Genomic DNA, 20128 nt, shown 5'->3' with positions numbered 1-20128 from the left:
TCTTAATTTAAAATTCTCAAAAATCTCTATGTATCCCACCCATCCTCCTATACCTTGTCCTCAGTCTCAAATGATAAATTACTTTCTCCTTTTTTATAGTTAAAGCAATACTTTTGATTCAGTCTCCGTAATTCTCTGCAACTTTGCTCTATGGATTATTCCCTATTTCTTGTATCTGCAATGGCTCCTGCCAGATCCTTCTATCAAAAAACTTTGTTCTAATAACCCTAACCTTACTACCCCCAAGAGGATTTCTCCTAACGCAAAATCTTACAACTGAATACACTTACAATACAAATCTTACAATTGAATACACTTCATACCACCACCTTAGTCTAACTTAGACTCTAACTTTCCACCCCTCACTCAACTAAACCTGTTCTCTCCAAGTCTTCAGAACCAAATCTAATGGCCTTTTCTCAGTCCTTATTCTTGACTTGTATTTGGCATTCAACAATGTTAACCATATCCCTACCTATGTAGAATCCTCTTTTTATACAACACAGTTATTCCCATTTTTCTGGTCATGTCTCATCTGCCTTTTAGTTTCAAATCTTCCTCCCATTTCTCAAATATGGGTATCCTCAAGATTCTTTCTTGTTTCAGAAATACAAGAGTGTCGAAGAGAAAATGTGCAAGTTCACCTGGTCAATAAAGCGACTCTATTCAGGTAATTTTCAAATCATAATCATCTCCAGCCTAACTTTCAGTACTGCACCTATAAATCTTTTTGGCCATCTCTTCAAGCCATTAAATTATATTCATCACCTCCCCCACAACCTCGCAAAAAGAAATATATAGATAAATATCTATATCTATATCTATATCTATATCTGTATCTATATATATATATCTTCAAGAGTCCATGGTACCATTTTCCTAATCTTACTGGTACATGGTGGAACCCTGTTTCACAGCTCCCTTTTCCCCCAGTCAGCCAAATACTGTCTTGATGATTCTTCTTTAGCATGTCCTTAAATCTGCCTCTTTTCCATTCTCGGAACCACTATCCTACTCTAGATCTTCATAATCTTCTCCCTAAACTTCTTTAATGGTAAGTGATCTCAACACTCTTCTGTCTCTTTTCCACTTCTAATACTTCTATTTTATCTAACTCAAAAAGCTTTCTGATTTCCTTTGCCTAAAATAAAAAGTCTGAATACTTCAGGCCACCACCGGGTGACTTTTACCTAACTTTTATAGCCTCTGCATCATCATACACACTGCTTTTTAACAGGTTGATTGGAAGCACTACATCACCACAGTGTATTCATTTTCCTACCTACTCCATACTTCCCTCTCATTATCCCAACAAGCAAGTTCTTCAAGGCAGATTCAAATCTTATCTATTCCATGAATCTTTCCAATGGCCTCAGCTTTCCTTCTCTGAACTCTTACAGTCTTTACCATTTATTTGATATTAGCATTTTTAAAAATATATTTTCTACTTCAACTAGAATCTCTGCCCCTTGGGAATAGAAGCAGTATAACTAAGTTTATCCCCAATACCTAGAAAGAGTTCACTATCTGACAGTAATATAAAAATATCTACTAACATCTAAAAGGAATTTTTTTTTTTTTTCTTGAGACGTAATTTATTTGTTCATGAGAAACAGACAGAGAGAGAGATGTAGAGACACAGGAAGAGGGAGAAGCAGGCTCCCTGTAGGGAGCCTATTGTGGGACTCGATCCCAGGTCTCCAGGATCAGGTCTTGGGCTGAAGGCAGTGCTAAACTGCTGAGCCACCCAGGCTGCCCTAAAAGTAATTTTCTAGAACCTGATCGAACAATACATTTGTCATAAACCCAAAAGGATTTTACATTCATTACTGGCCAAGTGCTCACAAATGCCTGGTACTTACCTATTGACTTACTCAAAGTTTAGACAAGATCCCTAAGCTTTAGCTAGCTCTCAGCTTAAGCAAAACAACACAGAACATCTTCATTCTGAACGTAAGGTGACCACAGGAAAAAAACACCTCCTGTTAAACTACCATGGTCATGTCATCTCCTAACCCCCACCAGCTTATCCTACTCCACTCCCCCACAAAGATCCTGTTGGCACTATTTGCTTTAAGAGAAAAGCCTTTTTGTGTTTGATTTTGAGAACCTACATATCTTGTGATCAGTGCATTCTACTTATTACAATAAACTTTTTGAATAAAGTACCTCCCTCCTTAGTAGGGATTTTTTTTTTTTTTTTAGATTTTATTTATTTATTCATGAGAGACACACACAGAGAGAGAGAGAGACAGAGACACAGGCAGAGGAAGAAGCAGGCTCCGTGCAGGGAGCCCGATGTGGGACTCGATCCCGGGTCTCCAGGATCACACCCATGGCCGCACGGGGGCTGCCCCGTTAGCAGGGATTTTGACATTTGCATGGTGGTGACATGACCTGGATGAGGAATGGACTTCACCTATGGACTCAGACCATCCCTACCTTGATAATGATATTTAAATTCCTCTCCTGTCCGGAGATTCATGTATCTCTTTCCTTAAGTTCAACTCTTGAACCAGTGCTCCAGTCATCTAGTCTGTTACAACATGGTACTATGATATTTTCTGGCAAAGAAATTTTTTCTTTGGCTCTTTGAGAATCACATCCTAACTCCTGAATAGGAACATTCCCAGCTATTCTGTGAGGCCTCTTATATCTTCCCTTGACTCCTCCAGTGGAGATTACAGAGGGAATTTCCTTGGCTCATTACAAGGGAATACAGGCATTTCACTTTACTGTACCTCACAAATACTGCATTTTTTACAAATTAAAGGTCTGTGGTAACCCTGCATCAAGCACGCCATTTGGTGCCATTTTTTCCAACAGTATTTGTCCACTTCACAAATATATTTCACATTATGGTAATTCCCCCAATATTTCTAACATTTTCATGCTTGGTATATTCGTAATAGTAATCTTTGATCAGTGATCTTCAGTGCTATTATAGTTGTCTTAGGACACCACAAACTGCACCCATATAAAACAAAATCAATACATGTTTTCTATGTTCTGACTGCTCCACCAACTAGACATTCCCTTGTGTCTCTCCCTCTACTCAGGCCCCTATTTTCCCTGAGGCACAACAATACTGAAGTTAGGCCAATGAATAATCCTACAACGGTCTCTAAATGTTCAAGTAAAAGAGTCACATATCTCTCACTTTAAATCAAGAGCTTGAAGTGATTAAGCTTAGTGAGGACGGCATGTCAAAAGCGGAGATAGGCTGAAAGCTAGGCCTCCTGCACCAGTTAGCCAAGTTATGAATGCAAAGAGAAAGCTCTTGAAGGAAATTAAAAGTGCTACTCCTGTGAAGACACAAACACTAAGAAAGCACAAGTCTTACTGATGATATGGAAAAAGTTTTAGTGGTCTAGATAGATCAAACCAGCCATAACATTCCCTTAAGCCAAAGCCTAATTCAGAGCAAGGCCTAAACTCTCTTTAATTCTATGAAGGCTGAGAGAGACAAGGAAGCTGCAGAAAAGTTTGAAGCTAAAAGGTTGGTTCATGAGGTTTACACAAAGAAGTGCAAGGTAAAGCAGCAAGTACTAATATAAAAGCAGAAGCAAGATCAGAAGATCTAGCTAAGCTAATTAAGGAAAGTGGCTACACTAAACAACACATTTTCAGTGTAAACAAAAATCTTCTATTGGGAAAAGTTGCCATCTAGAATAGCTGGAGAGAAGTCAATTTGGGCTTCACATCATCAAGGGACAGACTGACTTGTTAGGGCTAATTAATGCAGCTGGTGACTCTAAGATGAAACCAATGGTCATTCGCCATTCTGAAAATCCTAGGGTGCTTAGGAATTATGCTAAATGTACCCTGCGTGCTCTGTAAATGGACAGCAAAGCCTGGGTGACAACACATCTGTTTACAACATGGTTTACGGAATGTTTTAAGCCCACTGTTGAGACCCATTCTCAAAAAAACGCCTTTCAAAATATTACTGCTCACGGACAATGCACCTGGTCACCCGAGAGGTCTGATGGAAATGTCCAACAAGATTAATGGTGTTTTCATGCCTGCTAACACAGCATCCATTCTGCAGCCCATGGAGCAAGGAGTAGTTTTAACTTACAAGTCTTACTGTTTAAGTTATATATTCTGGAAGGCTAAAGCTGTCATAGACAGTGATTCTTCTGATGAATCAAAGCAAAGTAAATTGAAAACCTTCTAGAAAAGATTCACCATTCTAGATGCCATTAAGAATATTCATGAATCATGGAAAGAGATCAAAATATCAAAATTTACAAGTTTGGATTTCAAACTTTATGGATGACTTTTAGGGGTTCAAGACTTCAGAGAAAATAACTGTAAATGTAATAGAAAAAAACAAGAGAATTAGAAGAGGAACCTAAAGAAGTGACTGAATTGCTGCAATCTCATAAAACCTCAACAGCTGAGGAACTGCTTCTTACAGATGAGCAAAGAAAGTGGTTTATTGAGATGGAATCCACTCTAGTAAAGATGCTGTAAAAACTCTTGAAATGACAACAAAAGTTTTAGATTATTACATCAACCTAGTTGATATAGTAGCAGCAGGGTTTGAGAGAAATGCTTTCAATTTTAAAAGAAATTGGGAAACTAAAAAATTCATTTGACCCACTGTGTTGCAATATTCACTTAATTACCATGTCCTGGAAGCAAAGCTGCAGTATCTGCAAGGTACACTTATACTCTTTCTCAGGTCCTTTGAATTCTTATTTCTGATTTAATGATTTAATCACATAACACTCATCCTGTTGAAAATTCTCCCTCTTCTCCCACTGACTTCATGCTTCACCCTTACAGCACAGATTCAGCTCAGTATCTTCAAAAATGGCAAAACTTAGAGATAATTAAGAACTTCAATGTCCTTCTTACAAAATTTGGAGTCTCCCCAAATTGGCTCAGCTAAAACCTCTCCTTTCCTATCACCCTCTACTCTTCCTTTGTCCTTTTTTACTTCCCTCAACCTTCCTGTCAGCTACCTTGAATCCTTTATCCATCCTCCTTTAATACCCCAATCTCCTCCAACCCTCTATCTACCCACCAGCCCTTTCCCTTCCCACTCCAAGCCCTTAACTCCCTGTAGTCACCTGAGATTTAAAGCTTCCTTTTCCCTACTAGAGACACAAGGAGCTGTCAGGGACCTTATTAAAAATACGAATTGGGGACACCTGGGTGGCTCAGCGGTTGAGCATCTGCCTTCGGCTGATGTGTGATCTTGGAGTTCGGGGATCGAGTTCCGCATCAGGCTCCCTGCATGGAGCCTGCCTCTCCCTCTGCCTCCCTCTCTCTCTGTCTCTCATGAATAAATAAAATCTTAAAAAAAAAAAAAAATGAATTGGAGAGGTACCTGGATGGCTCAGTCAGTTAAGTGTCCAACTCTTGATTTCAGCTCAGGTCGTGATTCCAGGGTCATGAGACTGACCCATGTGGTGGGCTCCATGCCCAGCATGGAGCTTAAGATTCTCTCTCCCTACTCCTAACTCTGGGAAACAAACAAGGGGTAGTGGAAAAGGAGGTGGGCGGGAGCTGGGGTGACTGGGTGACTGGCACTGAGGCGGGCACTTGAGCACTGGGTGATATGCTATAAGTTGGCAAACTGAACTCCAATAAAATAAATAAATAGGGGATCCCTGGGTGGCTCAACGGTTTGGCGCCTGCCTTTGGCCCAGGGCGCGATCCTGGAGACCCGGGATCGAATCCCACATCGGGCTCCGGGTGCATGGAGCCTGCTTCTCCCTCTGCCTGTGTCTCTACCTCTCTCTCTCTCTCTCTCTCTCTGTGACTATCATAAATTTAAAAAAAAATTTTAAAAAACTTTAAAATAAAATAAATAATAAATAATAAATTTAAAAAACAAAACAAAAAAGATTCTCTCTCCCTCTCCTTCTGCTCCTCCTCACCGACACTCACATGCATGTACATGCTCTCTTAAACAAACAAAAACCTGGAAGTAGGCTGGATCTTTTATCCATTCAGATGAGCTCTGGAGACACCCAGACGCCCTTGGTCTTGAGTCCCTCACCCAAAATTTAGCACACAGCCCCCATAAAATTACACATCAGGACAAAGAAAATCTTTTTTTTTTTAATTTTTATTTATTTATGATAGTCAGAGAGAGAGAGAGAGAGAGAGAGAGGCAGAGACACAGGCAGAGGGAGAAGCAGGCTCCATGCACCGGGAGCCTGATGTGGGATTCCATCCCGGGTCTCCAGGATCGCGCCCTGGGCCAAAGGCAGGGGCCAAACCGCTGCGCCACCCAGGGATCCCAGGACAAAGAAAATCTTAAAGATCTCCACAAATACTGGTGGAGACACTTCAGTCCTCAGACTGACTGAGCAGGTAACCTCAATTTGCCTCATCTACCAGAAACACAATCATGGTAAAAATATAAAGGAGGAAAGAGTTTTTACATAAACCGCCAGCAGGTTGAAACTTTCAAACTGAAGCTATAGGCTCTCTACTTATTTGTGTCTGTTTGCATGTTTTTATATCTATTGTTGATTTTAGGTGAAGAGGCAAGCAGGACAAACCAGGACAGGCCTGGAGGCCTAAGGAAGGGGCTTGTCTTTAGCTCAAGAGCTACAGAGAAAGGTACTGAAGATAACTACTTGAAAAAGATTGACTGGTGATGTGAAATAGATGTGGAGAAAGAAGCTGGCAAGGCAGTAAAATTAGACAAATCAATTAGGACTTGCAGCACTCCAGGCAAAAGAATGATCGCTTAAACCAGGGTACATGGGTGACAGGATGGTCAATGAATTGCTTAGAGAGAGAATACTCTCAGTTCCTCACTGTAGAAATGAGCACAGATACCTAGAGAGGTCAACTGACCTCCCCAAAGTCCTACATTTAGATGGGACAGTGCTGGGGCTTCTTCTTTCTTCTCTTTTTTTTTAATTCTTATTTTTTAATTTTTTTTTATTTATGATAGTCAGAGAGAGAGAGAGAGAGAGAGAGAGAGAGAGAGGAGGCAGAGACACAGGCAGAGAGAGAAGCAGGCTCCATGCACCAGGAGCCCGACATAGGATTCGATTCGGGGTCTCCAGTATCACACCCTGGGCCAAAGGCAGGCGCCAAACCGATGCGCCACCCAGGGATCCCAGTGCTGGGGCTAAAGCCGTGTTCCCCAGTACTGGAGGTCTATAGAGGGGTAAAGTAGGTCACCAGGTCCTTCACACAGGGCATTTAAAATAAATGTTATCATCATATGGCCAAGCTAATAACCAATATTAATGAAAATGTGAGCAATAGCGTTCAAGCAGCCAATTGATGGACCCCCAATAGGGAGACACACTAACCAAAACTTCTCTAATACTTAATCTTCATAACAAAAACAAAAAAGCCACCATATTTGCATATAATACTTTGTATTTTTAATAACATGCATGATTCCATTTGGTGTCCATGATTTTCCTGTGAGGGTTTTGGGTCAGGTGTCCCTACTTTGCTGGTAATTAAGAAAACAAAGACACAAAGCAGTGACCTATCCATGGTCACAAAGCCAATCAGTGAGGAACCTAGATTTCTTATGGGTTCCATATTTTCTTACAAAAACCTGCTCATTCTGACACTTACCCATATGCTTTCCCATAACCACAATTCTACTCTTCTACAATGATGCCAAAAAGGCCAATGGAATACAAGACAGTTATACATATAATGACAATGATTGCAGCATGCTTACTGCTTTATATATAGTTTCTCATTTAATTTTTACAACAACCCTGGGAGGTATCATTATATCAATTTTACAGATGAAGAAATCAAGACTCAGAGATGTTAATTACCTAACTCAAGACCATCCAATTATTAAGTTTATGATGCAGTGGGGAAAAAAAAAAAATCAATCCCAGGTGTGACTCCAAAGATGAACTCCAACCATCAACCCATATTTCCCATGTCTGGGTATGTAAGGCTCTCAGCCACTTCTTGTGTAATCTGTATCATATCAAACCTAAAATAAGTTTAGTGGGCAATAGTAGTTTTCAGTGAATCCTTCATAATTATTTTTTTTTAAAAACTTTTATTTATGCAGAGTAAGCAAACTGAAGTATAGCTGACACACAATGCCACATTAGTTTCAGATGTACAACACAATTCCAAAGTTTATTCATTATGCTATGCTCAGCATACATGTAGTTACATCTGTCACTAAGAATGCTATTACAATACTGTATGTTTTTAATGTAATGTGTTATATGTATATAAAATATTTTCTTTCCTCCAGATGGTATTACCAATTAAATTTTAGATTATAAAATCCTTTAAAGGAGTTCTATTCTAACTGGCTTGAAAGTAAATAATTGTTCATATAAATTGAATATTCCTAAGACTTTCAGAAATTAAGGAAATTAAACTACTTTCAAAAGTATTTTTATAGAAACCAAACCAAGTACTTTAAGAATCCAAGGTAACAAACATTTAAGTAAATCTTCTGCAAATGAGATTAGTTCAATATTATTGGTTTAATAAAAACAGCTATGTTTTCTGAGTTATCAACATGAAATTAAGATAAGCATACATTTTTATTAAACCTGGCTATGTTCTTCCTAAACTTTTACAGGTTTACTGACAGAATAAACTAGCATCATATCTACATTTGCATTTAGCCAAGTTGAATCACTGTTCTGACAAATATTATTTCAGTAGTAACTATGTTTTGTAATAAGTCAACTTGAAGATAGTTTCCAAAATCTTTTAGTTACTTAAAACCTAAGAACTGAGGTGCCTGGAACGCCTGGGTGGTTCTGTGACTGAGCATCCACCTTTGGCTCAGGTCTTGATGCCAGGGTTCTGGGGTCAAGTCCTGCATCAGGCTCCCTGCATGGAGCCTGCTTCTCCCTCTACCTGTGTCTCTGACTCTCTCTCTCTCTCTCTCTCTCCTCTGAATGAATAAAATAAAATCTTAAATATAAAAGAAAGAACTAGGGTGCCTAGGTGGCTCAATCAGTTAAGTCTGCCTTCAACTCAGGTCATGATCCTAGTGTCCTGGGATTGAGGCCCATGTCAGGCTCCTTTGCTCAGAGGGGAGCCTGCTATTCCTCTCCTTCTCCCTCTGTCCCTCCCCTCTACTCTTCTGTGCGCTCTCTCAAATAAATAAATAAAATCTAAAAAAAAAAAAAAAAAACCTAAGAACTATGATGACTTAATGCATGGATATTTATTAAATACCGAAGTCATTTCTTTTTTTTTTTTAAAGATTTATTTATTTATTTATGATAGACACACACACAGAGAGAGAGAGAGAGGCAGAGACACAGGCAGAGGGAGAAGCAGGCTCCATGCCGGGAGCCCAACGCAGGACTCGATCCGGGACTCCAGGATCGTGCCCTGGGCCAAAGGCAGGCGCCAAACCGCTGAGCCACCCAGGGATCCCCCGCTGAAGTCATTTCTAATTAAGACAGAAAATAAATAAGCAGTTCAAGTTTATACAGTTTTTTCCTCTTACTTTTATAGTACCAAGCAGCTATAGATACTTGAGTTTATTTATAGGCATATTCATTTTTGCCATATTGAGAAGTGTATGGCTATAAAAAGTTGTAGGATGTGTATTCATAGCTCTGCCAGTCTACAGAAAAATGATCGTGCATGACAGTTCAGTTATGTGACTCTGTTTTCTCTGTAAAACAGCAGTAATTTATAAATCAAAGTCTTATATTTAAATGAGACCCTACTAGGAGAAATAGTGACAGAAAAGAACAACTTTGTATAAGGGTATGCAGGATGTGTTTTTATTAAGGAAAAGGAAAATAGTCTCAAAGCAAAATGACTACTTGTTCCAGAATAGAAAGAGCAAGATGAAGGACAAAACCTGAATGGATATTAAATGTGGTAAAAAGTTTATGGAAAAGAAATGTTTTTGTGTGGTCAAAGCTGGGTAAGATCTGATACATTTATTTGTAAGAGTCTCAAAAAGTGCTTTAGTATCAAATACAGTTACTCACACAAAACGAAAATTTGATCTTATATTAAAATGACAAAATTTTCTTGAGTCTTTGGTCTGCTCTTAAGAAAGAGGTCATAAGGGGCATCTGTGCGACACAGAGTTGACGAAGTGTCCACCTCTTGGTTTCCACTCAGGTCATAATCTCAGAGTTGTGAGACAGAGCCCAGCATTGGGCTCTGCATGGAGTCTGCTGGAGATTCTCTCCCTCTCTCTAAAAAAATAAATCTCAAATAAATAAATAAAGGTAATAAAAGGTTTTTCTTTGCCTTCTGAGTAATCTCACTAGAAGGCAAAAATTCTGTATCCTATGAATTGAATTTCCTGAGCTTGATGCTGACTTAATCCTATCCTGATTATTAAAACAAAGTTCTCACTTTTGAAAGAGCTATGGTTCATCATGTTCCTTTCTATGTTTACTTTAAATAAAATTTTTTGACACTTTGGTAAAATAGGTAGCCAAGTATTTCCCATGGTCCTATTTAATCCAATGTTCCATCTCCAAATCTCCTGACTTCTGACATACTGCTTTTTCAAAATCAAATCCTAAATGATATTATTTTGCCTCATGACTATCTTTGAAATTTTCCGAAGGGTCCCTGGGAATTAATTATAAAGAATTTCTTCTTTCACCTTGTAAAAAGAGGTATTAAAAATATTTAGGGGGGTGCCTGGGAGGCCTAGTCCGTTAAATGGTTGCCTTTGGCTCTGGTCATGATCCCAGGGTCCTGGGATTGAGCTATGTGTCAGGCTCCCTGCTCAGTAGGGAGTTTGCTTCTCCCTCTCTGTCTCCCCTCACTTGTGCTCTCTATCTCTAATAAGTTATCAAAATCTTTTTTAAAAAACATAATAATTAGGTTCATATGATCAATGTTATGATTTGCATGGGAAGCACCGTTCAAAATCAGAAGTGATCCTTCCCTCCAGGTTAAATCCACATGAGTAAAATGTTATCATCATTTCCGAAGTTATATGAAGTCTAGAAATTTATCAATACTCTCATTGTCCATAATATGTTTTTATTTATCAGGAGTCCTGGTGCTGCTTTGCCTAACATTAAATAATATTGTATCATCAATAATTTCAATTATATATTTTTTATGTTGACTTGGGTCATATAAAATAAATCTGAATACACTATATTCTATTAGGCCAATGTTTCTCAAACAGAATTCACATCACTTAAGGAATTTTATTTTACAAATGTTTAGGACTTATTCCAAACTTACTAAAAATTTTTACGTAATAATCTTGATGTATTCATTTTGTTGTTGTTTTTGGCTCCCTTCCCATGCCACCCTACCACCACCCCTTCCTAATCTTCATATATTCTTGATGTGCTCTAACTATATACATGATATGACTCAAGATTATTATGTATTTTATGTTTTTGTTCTCTGCAAAGATCATATCCACTTATACACATAAATTAAATGTAATATCCACTCTTCTTTAAAATAAGGTTAATTATTATACTTACAGATATTTTGTCTAAAATTTTTTAGATTGACCTGACTTTGGTTTGCATGCCACAAAACCACCAAATTTCCTCATCACTTGCATGTTTTATAACAAATTCTCATCAAATCTTTCACTTTTAAAATTATCAGTAGTGGGACACCTGCCTGGCTCAGTCGATAGAGCATGTGACTCTTGATCTCTGAGTCATGAGTTTGAGCCTTACAGTGGGCAGAGAGATTACTTAATTTAAAAATTAATTAGTTAATTAAAATTGTCAGGAGTAAGTTAATCACCACCATTTTAAGCCCTTTGCTTCCCTGAAAGTGCTTGCAAATCAGCTATAGTTAAAGTGCTCATCTTCAACAAAAAAAAAAAAGGAGTAATGAAAAAGGACTGTATCAGATACAGTCTGATACCTCCAATAGCATCACCTAAATAACTTTGAGACTAGACAGCGGACTAAGTCAGGATTTTCAAAAAGCTAGTGGAAAAACAGACAGATTCATAAGGCTACTAACCCAAGATCTACCAGAACAAGAAATAGCAGGACAGAATAAACTAATGAAGGATGATTACAAGTTTTAAGGTATTGCCTATACTTTATAATGTCCCATTTTCTAGACACAAAGAACTCTTTTATCTATAACTTAATAATGATTTAAGCAGACTATGCTTTTGTAACCAGAAATAAAACATTTTTTCTTACTCCTGCTTAATTCAAAAACTTTTACTGTGTATTCTTATTTTCACACAATATAGTTATCTGCACAGCTTCAATAAGAGTGTGTCCCTCTAGCTGGAAACACTGGTTATGTAACCAAGGCTTTGATTGGAATGCCATATTTGAAAGCAGTGCTCATTTAATCAAAGATGACCAGAAAGTTTTAAGGAGCAATAGCTGACTTCCTACAGTGCTCACAGTTCTCTTAGGAAAACTAGACTGGTACCTGGCCTGGAGGTCCCAGCCTTGCAGGTGAAGTAAGCAAGATCACTTCCAGGAAGGCCCAGGAACCCTAGGATATGTTTGGGAACCTCAAGAATTCACCAGAATCTATAGGTACAAGTAAACCTGATTCTGAATTCTTGACTTGGCTTGCTTGGCTTCAAGAGGTTTTAAAAGTGCCCCTCCAGGGGCACATGGGAGGCGCAGTCTGTTACGCATCCAACTCTTTCTTGGTTTTAGCTCAGGTCATGATCTCAGGGTTATGAGACTGAGCCCCTCATAGGCTCCTTGCTCAGTGCACAGTCTGGGTTTCTCTCAAGGAGGGAGGGGCACACACTCTCTCTCTCAAATAAATAAATAAATCTTAAAAAAAAAAAAAAGGGTGAATTCCAAACTAAACTCCTAGAACTACACAAAAATAAAAAGCTTTTGCACACCAAAGGAAACCAAAACAAAACAAAAAGGCAACCTACTGAATGGGAGAAGATATCTGCAAATCATATTATCTGATAAGGGATTAATATCCAAAATACATAACAAACTTACACAATTCAATACCAAAAAAAAAAAAAATCTGATTAAAAAATAAGTAGGGGACCTGAAGAGACATTTTTCCAAAGAAGGCACAGGGATGACCAAGAGACACACAAAACAATGCTCAACATCATTAATCATCAAAGAAATGCAAATCAAAACCACAATGAAATATCACCTCGCACCAGGCAAAATGACTAGTATTAAAAAGACACAGAACAACAAGTGTTGGTGAGGATGTAGAAAAGAGGGAACATCATGCACTATTTGTGGGAATGTAAATTGGTACAACCACTGTGGAAAACAGCAAGGAGTTTCCTCAAAAAATTAAAACTAGAAATACCATATGATCCAGTGAATTCCACTCCTGAGTATTTACCCAAAGAAAACTAAAACACTGATTCAAAAAGATATATGCTCCCTTATGTTTGTTGCAGCATAATTTACAATAGCCAAAATATGGAAGCAACCCAAGTATCCATCAATAGATGAATGCATGAACATGTGGTGTACACGCATGCACACAACACACACACACACCCACACACACAATGGACTATTACTCTACCACAAAAAAGAATCAAATCTTGCTATCTGTGACAACATAGATGGACCTAGAGGGTATCATGCTAAATGAAATAAGTCAGAAAACAGCACATACCATATGATTTCACTTGTATGTGGAATCAAAAAACAAAACAAGTAAAACCAGACTATTAAATACAAAGAACAAGATGGTGGTTGCCGAAGGGAAGGGGAGGGGGGCAAAAAATGAAGAGGATTAAGAAGTACAAACTCTCACTCATAAAATAAGTCACAACGGTGATAAGTACAGCACAGGGAATATAGCCAATAATATTGTAGCAGCACTGTACAATGACAGAGCCTAACTATATTTACCGTGATAAGCACTGAGTAATGTACAGAATTGTCAAATCATTATAGTGTGCACCTGAAACTAATAACGTTGCACGTCAATTACACTTCAATAATAATTTTTTCTTCAAGTCCAATCCAAGATTTTTTTTTTTTTTTTTAAGATTTTATTTATTTGTTCATGAGAGACACAGAGAGAGAGAAAGGCAGAGACACAGGCAGAGGGAGAAGCAGGCTCCATGCAGGAAGCCCGACATGGAACTCAATCCCGGGTCTCCAGGATCACACCCTGGGCCAAAGGCAGCGCCAAACCACTGAGCCACCTGGGCTGCCCCCAATCCAAGATTCCTTATAAAAACATTCAGCAAGGCAAACTCACAAGGCCTATACCTATATAAATAATCAGGTCAAATCTAATGAGATTAACTTCACAATGACTCTTACTCTACTGTTCTGGACTGAATGTTTGTGTCCTCCAAAATTCTTACATTGAAACTCTACTCCCCACCATGTGAAGGTATTAGGAGGTGAGGCCTTTGAGGAGTAATCAGCCCTCCTTAAGTGAAGTTATAAGGGTAGGAAAAAAGGTGGGGAGGCATGAGGGTGGTGTCCTCATGAGTGGGATTAATACACTTTTAAAAACTGAGAGCTTCTTTCCTCTCTTGCCATCTACTCTGTGAGGATAGAGAGAGATCAGCAGTCTGCAATCCTGAGATGATCCTCACCGAAACTGTCCATGCTGGCACCTTGATCTTGGACTTCCAGCCTCCAAAACTGTGAGAAATAAATTTGTTTATACGCCACCCAGTCTATATATTATTTTTGTTATAGCAAAAAGCAATAAGCCTCAACTGACTAAAACCTACCCCTAATAGTGAAAAACCTTGTCTTAAACAGGGAGACAGACCAAGTGCTCATGACTGTTTATTAGTTATCCACTGATCTGGTTTGACCAAACTTTAGTCAGGCTTTTCTCCTTTCCCACAAGCCCCTAAACTTTGGCTTGCCCTAAATTTAAGCAAGTAGATGGAGAACTTCCTCCCTTAACAGCTCATTCCAAGCATCAGCTGACCACAGTGGGAAAACAAATCCAGTTAAGCTATCCTGATCATGTAATCTGCTTATCCCCACCCTCTTGACTCAACCCATACAAAGTTCCTGCTGGCCCTGCTTAGTTGGTCTTCTCTGTCAAAGTTTTTTTGAGTCTGATTTTGAGACACTTGCAGATCTTTCAATTAGAGCATTCTCCCTATTTTAATAATCATTTCAAATTGTTTCTCTTTACCTAAATCTAGACTTGTTTTTATTTCAGTATTATGACAAATCACCTATTTGCAAACTCCAAATTACACTGATATTTATTTTCCTCTACTAAAAACGACTGGTATCTTTTCCAAAACTGTAGTCCCACGTAAACTTCGTTACACACAGAAAGCACTGCATGTGAAATTACTGTCCAGACTACCAGCAACCTAGCCTTAGGTTAGTCATTCACTTTTCCACTTTATAAAATGAAGAATTTGGCCAGGTAACTTCTAATCCCTTCTATTTTATTAATGTAATATGAATTTGGTAAAAAAAAAAAAAAAAGTTTCACTGTGGGCTCTATGTAAGAAACGAGGTGCTGGTGAAGAGTGCTTCTCCAGCAGAAAAACAAGAACTATAACTTCAAAAAGAGATTTCAGAAACAATTTTTCAAGATAAAGATCCCAATGATCAAACCCATGCTCATACGAAAGAACTTCATCAATGGAATATTATTCAACCATAAAAAGGAAGTATTGACATGTGCTATGAACATTGAAAACATATATGCTAAGTGAAAGCCATACACAAAAGATCACATACTGTATGATTCCATTTATATGACATGTTTAGAGTAGGCAAATCCATACAGACAGAAAAGTAGATTAGTCATTACCAAAGGCTGAGGGAAAGGAAATGAAAAGTGACTGCTAAGGGGTATGGGGTTTCTCTTTGGGGTGATGAAAATGTTCTGGAATTAGACAATGGTGATAGCTGCACAACCCTGTGAATATACTAAAAACCACTGAACTGAACACTTTAAAACGGAAAACTTTATGGTATGTGAATTACATCTTTTTTTAAGATGTTATTTCTTTATTTGACAGAGCACGCATAAGCAGGAGCAGTGGCAGGCAGAGAGAGAGAAAGAGAGAGAAGCAGGATCCCCGCTGAGCAGGGAACCTGATATGGGACTGGATCCAAGGGCCCTTGGATCATGACCTGAGCTGAAGGCAGATGCTTAACAGACTGAGCCACCCAGGTGCCCCAAATTATATCTTTAAAAAAAAAAAAAGGGGGTTAAAAAAAGTACTTGAGCATGATTACCAATGCAATAGTTACATACTAAAACCAGAAAACACATTACAACATCCACATTTCAAATTCAGTCTCAGATATAAACACAGATTTCTCATTAGTTTTCTCTATCTAATCTGTTCTAAAAAAATTATAGAAATTACAAATTTATACCATGTCTAATAAATAATTTGAGTCAAAACACAAAATGAAGCTCCACACAGATTGTATAAATGTCATAAAAATTCATCTTTTTATATTGCTTTAAATGTAAAATTTAGAATACTTAATACACGAAAAGCTCTGGTACATGGTGGTATATGAAGGGAAAAAAATCTATTCTTTAAACACTTTATTTCTAACAAAGAGCTGTTGTCTTCACTGGCATAAATCAAGAAATTTAACAAATAAAGACCATATAACGTGTAGCTAAGAGTTCATGTTAATGAAATTCAGACGTAGCTTTCTCGGACTTGCAAATACACAATCTTTAAATAGGATACATGGATATACTTTTTTTTTTTTTTTTTTTTACATGGATATACTTAAATTACACCTCCCAATAAAGCTGGCCAACAATGAGAAAGACTCCTATACCTATATCCTGTACTTGATGTGATTTTGGTGTAGGAGTGATAAAGTGATGACTGATCAAGGCCTGGCCAAACATACATAATTTGATAAAGGTACAGTTTTCTAATATCTGAATGACCATTTTCTTGAAAAATATGATTACTAAAAATCATTTTTATTTTTACTGAGAAGGTAATAACTTTAGGCATAATGTTAATTTATAACTTAATAAATTTTTTTGCCTAAAAATATGATTTCACTTTGCATCCTCAATCTCCTAGCCCTTCCAAGCAAGGTATCACAGAAACAAAAATTAGCTAAGAGGATCACAGCATTGTACCAGTAATTTTCACCAAATAGAGCCAAACCAGGCACATTTTAATATTCTGTTTCACTTCTGAATGTCTTGAACCTTTTCTGAGGATAGTCACTACCACAAATAACACAAGTTTGAGAAACAAAGCATGTGTTAATAATATCAAGAAACACTATTTTCCTTGTATTTATGATGAATTACATTTTAAATTAATAATTTCATGGGCACATATCCCATTCTTAGGTTTTCTGGTCTAAATTCAAAGTTATTCACATGGAGCAGTGTTCGTTAAGGTGAGGCTCATTTTACAGAACATACATTAAAAACTCATACAAAGAGTTAAACATGCAATGCAGGAACTCAGTAGCATTCACTCATGCTACAGGGAGAAGTCTATCCATTGAATAACTTTATAATTTCCTGGGATCCCTGGGTGGCGCAGCGGTTTGGCGCCTGCCTTTGGCCCGGGGCGCGATCCTGGAGACCCGGGATCGAATCCCACGTCGGGCTCCCGGTGCATGGAGCCTGCTTCTCCCTCTGCCTGTGTCTCTGCCTCTCTCTCTCTCTCTATGTGACTATCATAAATAAATAAAATTTAAAAAAAAAAAAAAAAAAAAAAAAAACTTTATAATTTCCTTTTTTAAAAAGATTTTATTTTAGAGAGGGTGGGCACATGCGAGAGAGAGAGAGAGAAAAAATATGCAAGCTAGCACATGCTCAGGCTTGAGCGGAGAGGGAGAGGGAGAGAGAGAAGCAGACTTCCTGATGAGCAGAGAACCTGACACCAGGACACGGGGCTCAATCCCACAAGTACAAGCGAAGGCAGATTCTTAACCAACTAAGCCACCCAGATGCCCCTCAAATGAACAGTTTTAACTGCTGTAATGAAATAATAAAAAATTTTCTCAACTAAACAATGTTTTGATAAAATTATTTTGCCCACACTTAACTCTTAAATAACTATCACAATCAACTGCACTATTTATCCTCTAGTTTAATTAGTATACTCACTTAAAACAGTGATAAAGCTGCAATCCTTTAGAATGTAAAATAAATTTAATACAATGGCCATTTTAGTTATATAAAATAAAAAATATCAGAAGTGGGGTGCCTAGTGGCTCAGAGGATAGAGCATGCAACTCTTCAATCTTGGGTTCATGAGTTTGAGCCTCACACTAGGGGTAAAGATTACTTAAAAAAAAATTAAAACTTAAAAAAAAAAGAAAACATCAGAAGTAAAAGTATTTCATGGAGCTTTGGTTGCAGAAGAGTCAAAAAAGTTCAAAAACCACTGGCCTCAAACTATGGACTCCCTAAAACAGAGCCTGACACTTAAATGTTTTACTAGTCTTTCCTGAACATTAATACTTCTTTTAATTTAGCCATCTTAATATTAGGAACCTTTTATTTAAAGTCTACTACTGTCTCTGCACTATACTCTCCCACTGCAATTATCCCATCAGTTCTCACAGAAATCTTGTAAGGTATTATCCCCATATAACAAAAGAGGACACTAAAGCTAAGTAACTTGTCCAAGGGTACATAGAGTAGTAGAAGATCTGAATTTGGTTTACCAACAAAGTCGTACCTTCCTGCTGTAGTGCCCCACTTTATAACCTTCTCTGAATATAAACTTGCAATAAAATTTCCATGATGGGGGATCCCTGGGTGGCGCAGCGGTTTGGCGCCTGCCTTTGGCCCAGGGCGCGATCCTGGAGACCGGGGATCAAATCCCACGTCGGGCTCCCGGTGCATGGAGCCTGCTTCTCCCTCTACCTGTGTCTCAGCCTCTCTCCTCTCTCTGTGTGACTATCATAAATAAATAAAAATTAAAAAAAAAAAAAATTTCCATGATGAAACTGAATTTTTTCAAGAATATTTACCAAAGACCTAAACAGGTTACTGTGTTGTTTTTCAGGTATGTTCAAATTATAAACTTACATAAAATATTTTCCATTTATATACTCTCCACACAATCTTCTTTGATATTCAAAAAAAGATAGTTCTTTCTGATATTTCTGATAGCCAAAGCATGTATAATTGTATGGAAAGAATACTTCAGTTCAGCAAATGGAAAAACCTCCAATTAAAGCAAAACAAAAAAGTCTCTGAAAAACCAAACCATGGGAAATCACTGTTAGGCTTCATGATAACAAGGAGCTGAAATTTTACTCATAGAAATTTTACTCATAACCAATGAAATTATTCCCTAGCCAGATAAGGAAACCTAAAGCCAAATAGGTAGGAAGGAAAGTATCAAATTCAACTATACAAAATTACCAAATCTCAATCACACTAATCAACCTAATGCTCAAAGGGTCATCCAGTCCAGCTCTCTCCAAGTGTGTTGCTTGGATCAAAGGTTCAGTAGAATGTTAAAAGAATTTATGGAAAAAATATTAAAGTTTGGGAAATAGTGGGTTAATCAAAATTAAAATTGGTCTTTTCTACATTCTCTCAGAGCCCTTAACATATTAATATGAATTATGCATCTCCTAAAGGAGGATTCATTATCTTCATGAAAATAAGATGTACAGAGTTTTTAAGTGACTTATCCAGGTCACAACACAGCTAGCTAATGACAAAGTTAGAATCAGAACCTAATTCTCCTGATTCCCACTCCAAAATTCTTTCTACCTCCTCGAAAACCTGTTATATTTGATACTAAAGAAAAAGTTTTTCCAAGGACCACTTCTACAAAAGACAACACGGAAAACACTACTGGCTTGCTTGTACAGTATTTTCCCCCATCCCATCAAAACTAATAATACTTTTTTTTAAAACTAAGTAGCAAAAAATGTTTATGAAACAACAAAACCTCAACCTGAGATGAAGTATTTGCAGATTATACACACATGGTATTCCAAAATTTATATTCTGATAATATTTCCTCTAGAAAATCAGAGATATAATCTTTTGTAATCAGTACCTGTATGGAACTAAGAAAATAGTAAGGAGGGAAACCCAGATTGTAAGGTCGTTAGAACAGGGACATGTCTATTTCACTCACCACTACACCAGAGCCCGATACACACTAGGTATTCCAAACATATTTGCTAAAAAAATGAACAAGAAATCACTATCAATAAATCCCTACTATCCCTCTACCATTAATTAGCTGTAGGAGCTTGATCAAATTATAATCTCTCTGAACCTGAGTATCCCA

General features: G+C 37.7%; 1 protein-coding gene and 1 long non-coding RNA gene across 3 annotated transcripts in view; one reads left to right on the top strand and one right to left on the bottom strand.

Moving 5' to 3' along the window:
* LOC140617481 (uncharacterized) overlaps window positions 1-9011 on the top strand; it is a 42536-nt gene extending 33525 nt beyond the window's left edge. The window contains exons 2-4 of the long non-coding RNA XR_012017705.1: window positions 607-670; window positions 6502-6585; window positions 7749-9011. This is a non-coding gene — a long non-coding RNA (uncharacterized lncRNA). The remainder of the gene's footprint in view (window positions 1-606; window positions 671-6501; window positions 6586-7748) is intronic.
* The window catches only part of LRP6 (LDL receptor related protein 6), a 162394-nt gene that overhangs the window by 139334 nt on the left and 2932 nt on the right, over window positions 1-20128 (bottom strand). The window lies entirely within an intron of this gene.

This window comes from Canis lupus, chromosome 25 (assembly GCF_048164855.1).
Source record: "Canis lupus baileyi chromosome 25, mCanLup2.hap1, whole genome shotgun sequence".
Lineage (NCBI taxonomy): Eukaryota > Metazoa > Chordata > Mammalia > Carnivora > Canidae > Canis > Canis lupus.
The sequence above is the reverse complement of the archived record's forward strand: the minus strand, read 5'-3'. Positions and strand labels throughout refer to the sequence as shown.